This window comes from Tamandua tetradactyla, chromosome 9 (assembly GCF_023851605.1).
Source record: "Tamandua tetradactyla isolate mTamTet1 chromosome 9, mTamTet1.pri, whole genome shotgun sequence".
Lineage (NCBI taxonomy): Eukaryota > Metazoa > Chordata > Mammalia > Pilosa > Myrmecophagidae > Tamandua > Tamandua tetradactyla.
The window spans coordinates 46,642,791-46,655,839 of NC_135335.1; positions in this window are offsets into that span (position 1 = coordinate 46,642,791).

Consider the following 13,049-nt stretch of genomic DNA (forward strand, 5'->3'; position numbering starts at 1 on the left):
AAAGGCATTTTGAAAATGGTAGGATATCATGGAACACTGAATGGTCCCCCTCCATCTGCTCTCCAACTTGGCATGAAGCAGGCCTATGCCCCCAGTGTGAGTCCCTTACCCTTGTAAAAGAGGGAGCAGTGTACACTCATGCACCTATTGAGACATGTAAGTCTGGCCTAATCTCTCTAGTGGTGGACTGAATGAGATGCTAATCATGGAGAAGCCATCCAAGTTCACTGTTACAGATTTAGAATGTTAAATTTAAGCTCCATGTTAATTAAAAAGAAAATATCAGGGTATACACAAGCTGATCCAAATAGAAAGAAGAGCTTATGCTGCCAGGTGGGAAGAATGCAGAGTTTCTGTAAAATGGGTATAGGATTTCTGTCTCAGGAGATGAAAAAATTTTAATAATGGATAGTGATGAGGTCACCACAACATTGTGAATGTGATTCAGCTGACCAAATGTTAGGTTTGGAAGTGGTTGACATGGGAAAGCTTATGTTGTATATAAGTTCCACAATTAAAAAATAAAAAGGGCAGCTAAAGAGTTGATAGTATATGAGTTTTGATGTGACCTAATAAAGGAGAAGAAAAGTATCCAGAGGAAATTATTAGGATGTGAAAAAAATTGGAACATACGAAGTAAGCTTTACTATTAATGGTAGATTTCTTGACTTTAATAACTGCACTTAAGAAAGTTACATAAGTGAATATACTATTTCTGAGGAAATTTACATGGCAGTAATAAGTCTTCAAGGCTCATAATATATTCAATTTACTCTCAATTGCATAGAAAATGTCTTGATAAACAGATATTCAGACATGTAGAGAGAAATGGATGGACTGATACACAGATTGATAGATACAGAAAAGGGTAAAGGGAGAATACTGTTAAAATAGGCAGATCTGGGGATCTTAGGGGGAAAAGAGTTTGTTGGAGTTTTCAATATCAAGCTTGTATTATTTTGCAATGGTCCTGTAAGTTTGAAAGTATTTCAAAATAAAAAGGTTTGAAAAATAACTAGGCCATAGTTATAGGGGCTTACTTCTGAAATCTCAACTTTACTCTGTGGTCTAGACTTTGGTCTTCTTGACAGTACAACACTATTTTGATTTCTGTAGCTTTGTAATAAGTTTTGAAATCAGAAACTGTGAGTTCTTCCACTTCTTTTTTTTTTTTTTTTTTTTTTTTTTTTTAACATGGGCAGGCACCGGGAATCGAACCCGGGTCTTCGGGCATGGCAGGCAAGCACTCTTACCTGTTGAGCCACCGTGGCCCGCCCTCCAACTTGTTTTTTTACAACAAGGTTTTGACTATTTGGGATCACTTGCCCTTTCATAGGAATTTGGTCATTGACTTTTCTATTTCTTCAAAGAAATCTGTTGGGATTTTTAATAGGATTGCAGTAAATCTGTAAATTGCTTTGTGTAGTACTGGCTTCTTAAAAATATTAGTTTTTCCAACACCTGAACATGGCTTGTCTTTCCATTTATTTAGTTCTATTTTTAATTCTTTCAGCAACGATCCTGTTTTCATGCACAAGTCCTTTACATCCCTGTCTAAATTTATTCCTCAATATTTTATTCATTTAGTTGTTATTGCATATGGACTTATTTTATTCATTTCCTTTTTGGATGGTTCCTTGGTGGAATAAAAACAGATTTTTGCATGTCGCACTTGTGCCTGCCACTTTGCTGACTTCATTGATTATTTCTAGTAGTTTTCTTGAAGATTCTTTTTTATTTTTTATACTTAGGATCATGTTATCTGTGAATATGGAGTTTTATTTCTTTTCCAATATGTATGCCTTTTGTTTCTATTTCTCCCCTAATTCTTCATTAGGGAGAATCCAGTACTAGAGCTTCCAGTAAAATATTGAGAATCCAGTACTAGAGCTTCCAGTAAAATATTGAAAGGAAGTGATGAAAGAGAGCATTCTTGTCCTGTTACTGATCTGAGGGGGGAATCATGCAGACTTTCACTGTTCAGGATGTTACCTGTGGATTTCTCATATCTGTTTTTTTTTTATCATTTTGAGGAAGTTCCATTATATTCCTAGTTTTCTGTGTATTTTCATCAAAAAGAGATGCTGGATTTTGTCAAATATCTTTTCTGCATCAAATAAGATGATCATGTTATTTTTTCCCCTTCATTCCCTTAATATTGCATAACCATGCTACATTTTAGGGATCAACCAATTAGGTGATGGTGGATAATTTTAATGTTCAGCTGAATTTAGCTTGCTAGTATTTTGGTAATGATTTTTGCTATTATAAAAGTCATGATGGATATTCATTTGTAATTTGCTTTTCTTGTCATATCTTTTCCTAGCTTCCATATAAGATTGATTCTTGCCACATTAAATGAGATAGGAAGTCTCCCTACTTTTCAAATTAGGAAGATTTTGAAAAAGGAGGTATTCATTCTTCTTGGAATATCTGATATAATTCACCAGTGAAGATATCTGGTCTAGGATTTCCCTTTAACGGCTGCTTTTTGTTGTTGTTGTTGTTATTGTTTTCATAATTAATTCAATGTCTTTACTTGTTATTTGTCATTGGATATCTTCTATTTCTCTTTGAGTCATTTTAGGTATATTATGGATTTCTAGGAAACTATCCATTTCTTCCAAGTTTCATATGTTGGTGTGAAGTTGTTTATAGAATCCTCTTATTGTCACTATTTCTGTAAGGTCAGTATTAATGCTCCTCTTTCTCTTCTGATTTTATTTCAATCCTCTTTATTTTTGTCTCTGTCAGTCTTGCTAAAGGTTTGTCAATTGTATTGGTCTTTTCATTTCCTTTTTCTGATCATTTTAGGATGAGTATGCTGAACTTTTTACAGTTCCTTCAGGTGTGATGTTAGGTTACTCATTTGAGAAACTTCTTCAATGCAAGAATTCATAGTTATAAATTTATGTCTGAGAACTGCATTTGCTGTATATTATTCATTTCTAGCTTTATTCTACAGCAGTCACAGAATATACTTTGTATGATTTCAGAGGGTTTACATTTATTGAGACTTAGTTTTGATCTAAAACGTGGTCTATCCTGGATCATTCATGAGCACTTCTATATTCTGAGGTTGTTAGGTGAAGTGTTTTATATATTTCAGTTAGATCTAGTTGACCTATAGTATTTTTTAAGCTCTCTATTTCTTTTTTCATCACCTGTTAATGTATTCTATCCCTGTAGAAAGTGATGAGTTGAAGTTTCCTAAAAATGTAGAACAATTTATTCTTTTCCCTTTGTATCCACCAATGTTTGCTTCATGTATTCTGGGGCTCAGTTAGGTGCATATGTATTCATAATTGCTATATCTTCCTGATGAATTGACCCTTTTTAACAATGTATAAGGTCTTTCTTTTTCCCTAGTAACAGTTTTTGACAAAAGTCTATTTTGTCTGGTAAAATAGCATCTACATTCTCTCTTGGCTAATTTGTGCATGAGATCTTTTCCAACTTTTCATTTTAAACAAATTGTATGCTTGAATTTAAAGTGAATCTCAAATACAGCATATATTTGTGCCATGCCTTTCTTGTTTTAAATCCATCTCTTAATTTGACTTGAGAGTTAATCCCTTTACATTTTAAATGTCTAATATAAGATAGGACTTATTACTGAAATCTTGTCAATGGGATATTATTTTAAGTCCTATACATCTTACTTCCATCCAATCATCCATTACTATCTACTTTTGTTTTAGTTTCTCTTTTATAGTATTAACTTCTGTTCATCTGGAAATGTCTTATCCTCTCCCTCATTTTTTTTTAACTTTTTTGTTGTATAGTATAACATGCATACAAAGCAAAGAAATTAAAAAGCAATAGTTTTCAAAGCACCTTTCAACATTCAACAAGTAGTTACAGGACAGATCCCAGAGTTTGATCTCAGCTACCATAGGATCCTCTCAGATTTTTCCTTCTAGCTACTCCAGAATATAGGAGGCTAGAGGGCTTAAATATTTTTTATCATCACAATGAACTTTTTTCCTTCTTTTTTTGTGAAAAAATAACATAAATGCAAAAAAAGCAATAATTTCAAAGCACAGCACCACAGTTAGCTGTAGAACATATTTCAGAGTTTGAAGTGGGTTCAGTTCTATAATTCTAGGTTCTTACTTCTAGCTGCTTTAAAATACTGGAGACTGAAAGAGATACCAACTTAGTGATTCAGCACTCATATTCATTTGTTAAATCCTGTCTTTTCTGTATAACTCTACCATCACCTTTGATCTTTCCATATCTATCTTTAGGGGTGTATAGCCTATGGCCATTCTACCTTTTTCATGTTGGAAGGGGTCTGTCACTAATGTGGAGTAGGGAGATGCAACTATTAGATGTTCTGGACAGGCTGGGCCCTCAGGTTTTAGGAGTTATCTGGACGAGGGTCCCATCTGGAGGTTGTATGTTTCTGGAAAGTTACTCTAGCATTGAACCCTTGTGGAATCTTATATATTGCCCTAGGTGTTTTTTAGGGTGGAATAGTCCTGGTTGGAGGTTGGCAGATTATGAAAAGTAGCAAGGTCTAACTGAAACTTGCATAAGAGAAACCTCCAGAGCAGCCTCTTGACTCTATTTGAACTCTGTCAGCCACTGATTATTAGTTACACTTCTTTCCCCCCTTTTATTTGGGATGGAACTGTTGATCCCATGGTGCCAGGGCCAGACTCATGCCTGGTAGTCATCTCCCACATTTCTAGGGAGACTTTCACCACTGAACGTTATGTCCCATGTAGGGGGGAAGACAATGATTTCACTTGCAGAGCTGGGCTTAGAGAGAGTGAGGACACATCTGAGCAACAAAAGAGGTCCTCCAGAAGTAACTCTTAGGCATGCCTATAGGTAGTCTAAGTTTCTCCACTACCTACATAAGCTTCACATGAGTAAGCCTCAGGATCAAGGGCATGGCCTATTGATTTGGGTGTTCCTAAAGTTTGACCCAGTATCAGGGGATTCCATGAGGGTAAGGTTTAATAGTTCCATATTCTTTCTCCCATTCCTCAAGGAACTTTGCCAAAACTTTCTGATTATTGCTTAATATACTCTAGGATGTATCCAGGCATTACAATACTCTATACAGGATTACAAGACTTCTTTCTTATTCTGTGATCCATGTGCTTCAGTTGTTCAAATGAGCTATACAGATGGGTTGAGTTAGATTATGAGCTACAGAATTTTTGTTTCAGACCAAATAAACCTTTCTTCCTTTGGTCTCAAAGAGTATGTGTGGTTCCAAAATATAGACACTGTCTCCTTTACCCCTGTGTTCTGAACTACTTTAACCCCAACCTGATCAGTTTCATTCTTATTTTTAATTATCAGGTTAGATAGATAGACAGATAGATAGATAGATAGATGGATGGACGGACAGACAGACAGACAAATACCAGCCTTTTGAAATCTAGACATAATAATCACCACTCTGGACATGTGTCTGCTCTAAAAGCTTAAAATCCAGGTTTCTCACAAGAATTTTCTAAAAGAGACCATATCATTTTTGTTCTTTTGTTTATGGCATATTTTGCCTCACCAAATGTTCCACATGTTCATTCATATAGTTGTATTCCTCACGACTTTTTTCCCTTTTTGTAGCAGCACAACCTTCATTCATAAGTATATACCACTGTTCACCAATCTACTTCTCAGCCAGCGTGTCCTTCAGCCACCTGCATTCATCAGTCATCATGTATACTGCCCAAAGTCCACAGTCCATCAACACTTTCAATTTTAGATAATTTCATTGTTCCCAAGAGAAAGAAAACCAATAAACACACCCTCACCAAATAGGAAATTGAAACCGCCTCTTAACTCTTGTCCCTCCCCGCCCCCCCCCATTATTTACCTCTGCTATTGCTGTGGTAGTACTGATGTTTTCCTTTTGAACATAGCCCATAGCATGCAATAGCAGTTTCCCCCATAACTTTGCCTTAAGCACTCTGTGCTCAAATCATATCTTTGAAGTAATTCTTGCAAGAACTAATAAATATTTCTGGTGTTAATCAGTGGGACAGGTAGGTCTATACAACACTTTTCAATCTTTTTCATCTTCAGTATGGTAATATTACCTATAGACCCAGTAGAGAACCACCTTCACTCCTATCTATTCCCTTACACTGGAGTTCAACCTTATTAGCTAACAGATCACCCATCTCTAGCTTCTGTGTATCTCTAAGTCCCCTATATTCTATATTATAAGCCTCTGATTATACCTTTATGCTGGTCATAAAAGTGGAATCATACAGTATCTATCCTTTTGTGTCTGACTTATTTCAGTCAGCATTATGTCCTCAAGGCTCATCCATCTTGTCATGTGCTTTAGGACGTCATTTCACCTCACTGTTGCATAATATTCCATTGTATGTATATACCACATTTTGTTGATTCACTTATCTGTTGATGAGCATTTGGTTTGTTTCCGTCTTTTGACCATTGTGAATAATACTTCTATGGATATTGGTGTGCAAATGTCTGCTTGTGTCATTACTTTCAGCTTTTGTGGGTATATATTTTTTTGTGGGTATATAGCTTTTGTGGGTATATTGCTGGGTCACAGGGCAACTCAATATTTAGTTTCCTAAAGAACTGTCAAAAAGATTTCCATAGTGGCTGCACCATAATACAGTCCCACCAGCAGCGCATAAGTGTCCCAGTATCTCCACATCCTCCCCAACATTTATAGCTTCCTGTTTGTTTAATAGCAGCCATTGTTATAGGTGTGAGGTGGTATATCATTGTAGTCTTGATCTGCCTTGCACTTATAGCCAATGAAAATGAGCATCCCTTCATGTGCTTTTGAGCTGTCTGTATATGCTTTTCAGAAAAATGCCTATTCATATCTTTAGCCCATTTTATAATTGGGTTGCTTGCTCTTTTGTTGGTAAGTTTATATGATTTCTTTGTATATACAAAAAATCAAACTTTTGTCCAATATGTGATTTCCAAATATTTTCTCCCATTGAGTTGGCTGCCTCTTCACCTTTTTGACAAAGTCTTTTGAGGTGCAGGAGCATTTGATTTTGAGGATTTCCCATTTATCGATCTTTTCTTTTGTTGCTTGCACTTAGGTGAAAAGTTTAGGAAGCTACCTTCTATTACTAGGTCTTGAAAATGTTTCCCTAAATTTTCTTCTAGAAGTTTACAGTGCTAGTCCTAATATTTAGTTGTTTGATCCACTTTGAGTTAATTTTTGTGTAGGGTGCAATATAGTGATCATCTTCCATTCTTTTGGTTATTGATATCCAGTTCTTCCATGCCCAATTATTGAAAAGACTATTTTATCCCAGCTCAGAGGATTTGGGGGCCTTGTCAAAAATGACCATAGATTTGGTGGTGTATCTCTGCACTCTAGATTCAATCCATTGATTAACGCTTCTATCTTTATGTCTGTATTATGTTGTTTTGACCACTGTGGCTTTATCATAGGTTTGAAAGTCAGGGAGTGTTAACCCTCCCACTTTGTTCTTCTTTTTTAGGATGCTTTTAGCTTTCTGGGGTCTCTTTCCCTTCCAGATGAATTTGGCAATTAACTTTCCCAGGCCTTCAAAGTAAGTTATTGGGATTTTGATTGGTACTGTGTTGAATCAGTCAGTAGATCAATTTGGGTAGAATTGACATCTTAACTATATTTAGCCTTCCTATCCATGAGCAGGGATGTCTTTTCACCTATTTAGAGCTCCTTTGATTTCTTTTAGCAATGTTATGTAGTTTTCTGTGTACACATCCTTTATGCCCATAGTTAAGTTCATTTTTAGTTGCTATTTTGAGTGGAATTTTTTCCTTAAACTGACTCCTCAGCTAAGTCATGGCTTGTGTATAGAAGTGTTACTGATTTTTTCACACTGATTTTATATCTTATCAGAAAAATGCCTATTCATATCTTTAGCCCATTTTATAATTGGGTTGCTTGCTCTTTTGTTGGTAAGTTTATATGATTTCTTTGTATACACAGAAAATCAAACTTTTGTCCAATATGTGATTTCCAAATATTTTCTCCCATTGAGTTGGCTGCCTCTTCACCTTTTTGACAAAATCTTTTGAGGTGCAGGAGCATTTGATTTTGAGGACTTCCCATTTATCGATCTTTTCTTTTGTTGCTTGCACTTAGGTGAAAAGTTTAGGAAGCTACCTTCTATTACTAGGTCTTGAAAATGTTTCCCTAAATTTTATTCTAGAAGTTTATAGTGCTAGTCCTAATATTTAGGTGTTTGATCCACTTTGAGTTAACTTGTTAACTCAGCAAATTTGAGTTGCTGAATTTGTTTACTAGCTCAAGTGATTTTGCTGTAGATTTCTCAGGATCTTTCAAGTATAATATCCTATCATCTGCACATAATGAGAGTTTACGTCTTCCTTTCCAATTTGGATGCTTTTTATTTCTTTGTCCTGCCTGATTGCTCTAGCTAGAACTTCTAGCACAATGTTCAATAATAGTGGTGACAGTGGGCATCCTTGTCTTGATCTAATATTAGGGGGAAAGTTTTCAGTCTCTCTCCCTTGAGTACGATGCTGGCTATTGGTTTTTCAAATATTCCCTTTATCATATTGATGTAGTTACCTTTTATTCCTATCTTTTGGAGTGTTTTTATCAGAAAAGGATGCGGAATTTTGTCGAGTGCTTTTTCAGCATCAATCAAGATGATTGTGTGATTTTTCCCGTTTGATTTATTAATGTGCTGTATTACTCTAATTGATTTTCTTGTGTTGAGCCATCCTTGCATTTCTGGTATAAACCCCACTTAGTCATCGTGTATAATTCTTTTAATATGCTGTTGGATTTGATTTGCTAATATTTTATTAAGAATTTTTGCATATATGTTCATTAAGGAGATTGACCTGTAGTTTTCTTTTCATATAGCATCTTTACCCATCTTTGATATTAAAATGATATTAGCTTCATAAAATGAGTTAGGTAGAGTTTCTTTTTCCTCATTTTTGGGAAAAGTTTGAGCAGGATTGGTGTTAGTTCTTTCTGGAATGTTTGATAAAATTCCCCTGTGAAGCCATCAGGTCCTGGGCTTTTCTTTGTAGGAAGATTTTTGATGACTGATGGAATCTCTTTACTTGTGATTGGTTTGTTGAGATATTCTATTTTTTCCTGAGTTATTGGTTTTTTGTTTGATTGTTTGTTTCCAGAAATTTGTCCATTTCATCTAAGTTGTATAATTTTCTGGTAGATAGTTGTTCATAGTATCCTCATATAGTTTCCTTTATTTCTTCAGGGTCTTTGGTAACACGTGCCTTTCCATTTCTGATTTTATTTATTTGCATCCTCTCTCTTTTTTTTTACTTTATCAGTTTTGCTAGTGGTCCATCAACTTTATTGATTTTCTCAAAGAACCAACTTTTGTTTTATTGCTTCTATTGTTCTTTTGTTCTCCCATTCATTTAACTCTGTTTTAATCTTTGTTATTTCTCTTCTTCTATTTGCTTTGGTATTACTTTGCTGTTCTTTCTCAAGTTCCTCCAGGTGTGCTGTTAATTCTCTTTCTTGTTTTTTAGTATAAGCATTTAGGGCAATAAATTTCCTTCTCTACACAGACTTTGCTGCATCCCCAAAGTTCTGATAAGTTATATTGTCATTTTCATTCATCAACAGATAGCTACTGATTTCCCTAGCATTTCTTCTTTGACCCACTGGTTGTTTAAGAGATTGTTAGTTAATCTCCATATGTATTAGTTAGGGTTCTCTAGAGAAACAGAATCAACAGGATATATCTGTAAATACAAAATTTATAAAAGTGTCTCACGTAGTGTAGACACTTTTGGAGTTTGGAGTTTGGAGTGTAAAGTCCAAAATCCATAGGGCAGGCTGTGAAGCTGATGACTCTGATGGAAGGTTTGGATGAAGTCCACAGGATAGGATTGCTGGCCAAAGCAGGAAGAGAGAGACTGTCTCTTCTGAATCCTCCTTAAAAGCTTTCCATTGATTACATTAAATATCACTCATTCCAGAAGACACTCCCCTTGGTTGATTACAAATGAAATCAGCTGTGGATGCAGCGAACATGATCATGATTTAATTCTATGAAATGTTCTCATAGCAAACAGACAGGCCAGTGCTTGCCCAACCAGATAAATGGGTACCATCTGGCCAAGTTGCCACATGAACCTGACCATGACACCATGTATTTGTGAATTCTCATTCTTTGGTGGTTATTGAGATTCAGCTTCATTCCTCTGTGGTCAGAGAAAGTGCTTTGAATAATTTTAATGTTTTTTAATTCATAAAGACCTGTTTTTTTGTGCCCCAGAATATGATCTATCCTGGAAAATGTCCATGAGTACTCGAGAAGAAAGTATATCCTTGTGTTTTGGGGGTTCAAGGACCTACGTATGTCTGTTAGGGTTAATTCATTTATCAAGTTATTTAATTTCTCTATTTCCTTATTGGTGTTCTGTCTAGTTGTTCTGTCTATAGAGGAGGGTGGTGTTTTGAAGTCTCCTACTATTATTGTTGAAACATCTATCACTCCCTTCAGTTTTACCAATGTCTGTCTCATGTACTTTGGAGCTCCATGATTGGGAGCACAAACATTTATGATTGGTATATCTTCTTGGTGAATTGACCCTTTAATTATTATATAATGTCCTTCTTCATCTCTTAGGATGTCTTTACATTTAAAGTCTATTTTGTCCGATATCATATAGCTACCCCTGCTTTTCTTTTGGCTACAACTTGCATGGAAAATCTTTTTCCATCCTTTCACTTTCAAACCATTTGTATGCTTGTGTCTAAGATGAGTCTCTTATAAGCAGCATATAGCTGGATTATGTTTCTTAATCCATTCTGCCAATCTGTATCATTTAATTGGTAAGTTTAGTCCATTAACATTCAAAGATATTCCTGAAAAGGTGTTTCTTGCATCCACCATCTTATCATTTTTATTTGTCAAATTTATATATCCTTTTCCTTCTTTCTATTTTTACCCTTTAAATTACCCTTAATGGTACTCTTCAATTCTGTGCCCTCCTCCAGACTTCCCTCTCCTGTCTTTTTTTTTTTTTTCAATCAGCAGAACTCTTTTTAGTATTGCTTTTAGGGCTGGTCTCTTGTTGAAAAATTCTGGACTTGTTTCTCTGTGAAAATTTTAATCTCTCCCTCAGTTTTGAAGGACAATTTCATGGGGACAGAATTCTTGACTGGAAGTCTTTCCTTTTCAGGATTTAAATATATCATACCACTGCCTTCTCACCTCCATGGTACTAGTTGAGTAGTCTGAACTCAGTCTTATGTGGTTTCCTTTGTATGTAGCAGTTTGTTTTTCTCTTGCTGCTTTCAAAATTTTCTGCTTCTCTTCAACATTTGGCAGACTAATGAGTATGTGTCTTGGGGAAGGCCTATTTGGATTTATTCTGTTTGGAGTTCATTAGGCTTCTTTGACTTGTATATTTATGTGCTTTATAAGGGCTGGGAAAATTTCCCCCCATTATATCCTCAACTACTCTTCCTAGCCCTTTACTCCTCTCTTCTCCTTCTGGGACATCAGTGATTCTTATATTTGCATGCTTTGTTTTGTCCATCATTTCCCTGAGATCCAATTAAAATCTTTTCCATCTTTTTTTATTGCCATTTGCTGTTTTGAGTCTTCAAATTCAGTTATCCTGTCCTTTATATCACTTACTCTTTCTTCTACCGTTTCAATTATAGTGTTGTGTGCCTCTAGTATGCTTTTTATTTGGTTTTTATTTATTAACAGCATCTTTAATCTCTGATATCCACTATTTTTTTATTTTTTCTTTCAAATTCCTCTTTATGCTCTTATACTGTCTTCTTGATCTCCTTTATGTCATTTGTCATTCCACTTATTTTATTAAGTAGAGTTATATGAACATTTTTGATTAGGTGTTCCAATGCCTGTGTCTCCTCTGCTGTTTTAATTTGGTCATTAGACAGGGCTTTATCTGTCTGACATTGTGATATGCTTAGTGATCTGTTGTTTTCATCGCATATAAATATCTTTATTGATTTATTCTGGGAGTTAATTTCTTTCAGTAGTCAAAGGCTTTGTGTTTGCAGAATGGATGTTCAGCAAGGATCAGGGTATGAGGCAGGGCACAACTGTGGGGACTCATTTCAGGGCAAGTATAGGCACAGGTTGGTGATGTTACACTGATGCTTGTGAACGTGTGCACCCAGTGGCCAGGGAGGATGCAGCTGTGTGGGTGCATGTTCTGGGGTGCATAACCCTGGTGTGCACTGGTCTAGGGCATGGGGCCCTTTGTGCTCATGTGTAGAGCTGTGGCAGCAGGTCAATTTTATGCCCTCATTTGTTGGAGTCAGATGTGACCCAGCTGCATAGATCAGCACTTTCTCAGAGCTGGGAAATGTGACTGAGGGCCGTGCACATGCACAGGTCTAAGACTGCCATAAATTGAAGTTCCCAGAGCTGAATGACATGATTAAGGGCCCATGTGCATGCATGGGTACAGGAGTGTCATAAATTGAAGTTCCCAGAGCTGAAGGACGTGATTGGGGACTTGTGCGGATTTACAGGACTAGAAGTGCCATAAACTGATGTGCAGAGCTGGGTGGGGCAGGGTGAGGTCGTACAACACTATGGGTGGGGAGCGGAGGTACCCTGGGCATGGACGTTAGCACCTGTAGCCATTATGCACTGGCAACAGCCTGCAGGGAATAGGGAGGGGATTGTAGTGCTTGGGGAGGGTGGAGGAGAGGTGGGGTTGGACTTCACTTGGGGTGGGGGGGGTGGGGCAGTTTTGTGTGCTGGAGGCTGGGGGGCTGGGGTCCTTGGAACATAGGGAATGGGAGAAGGTGACAGGGTTTGGGTACATGGGGTGTGGGGTGAGTTGCCAGTCACAGGGCTGCACTGGTGAGGGTAGTGCATTCAGAGAATGCAGCCAGGCTTACTTCCTAGTCCCAGGCTCTTGTCTGTGCACTCCCATGGGCTCCACAACTCCATGCCAGGCCCCAGCTTTCTGCTTCTCAGTTCCTCGGACTCTGAAACTAGGGTCTCCCTCAATTTTTAAATAGTTTTGACATATATACACTTGATTGCCCTTTTTTCATCAGTGCTTTAAATATATCACCTCAC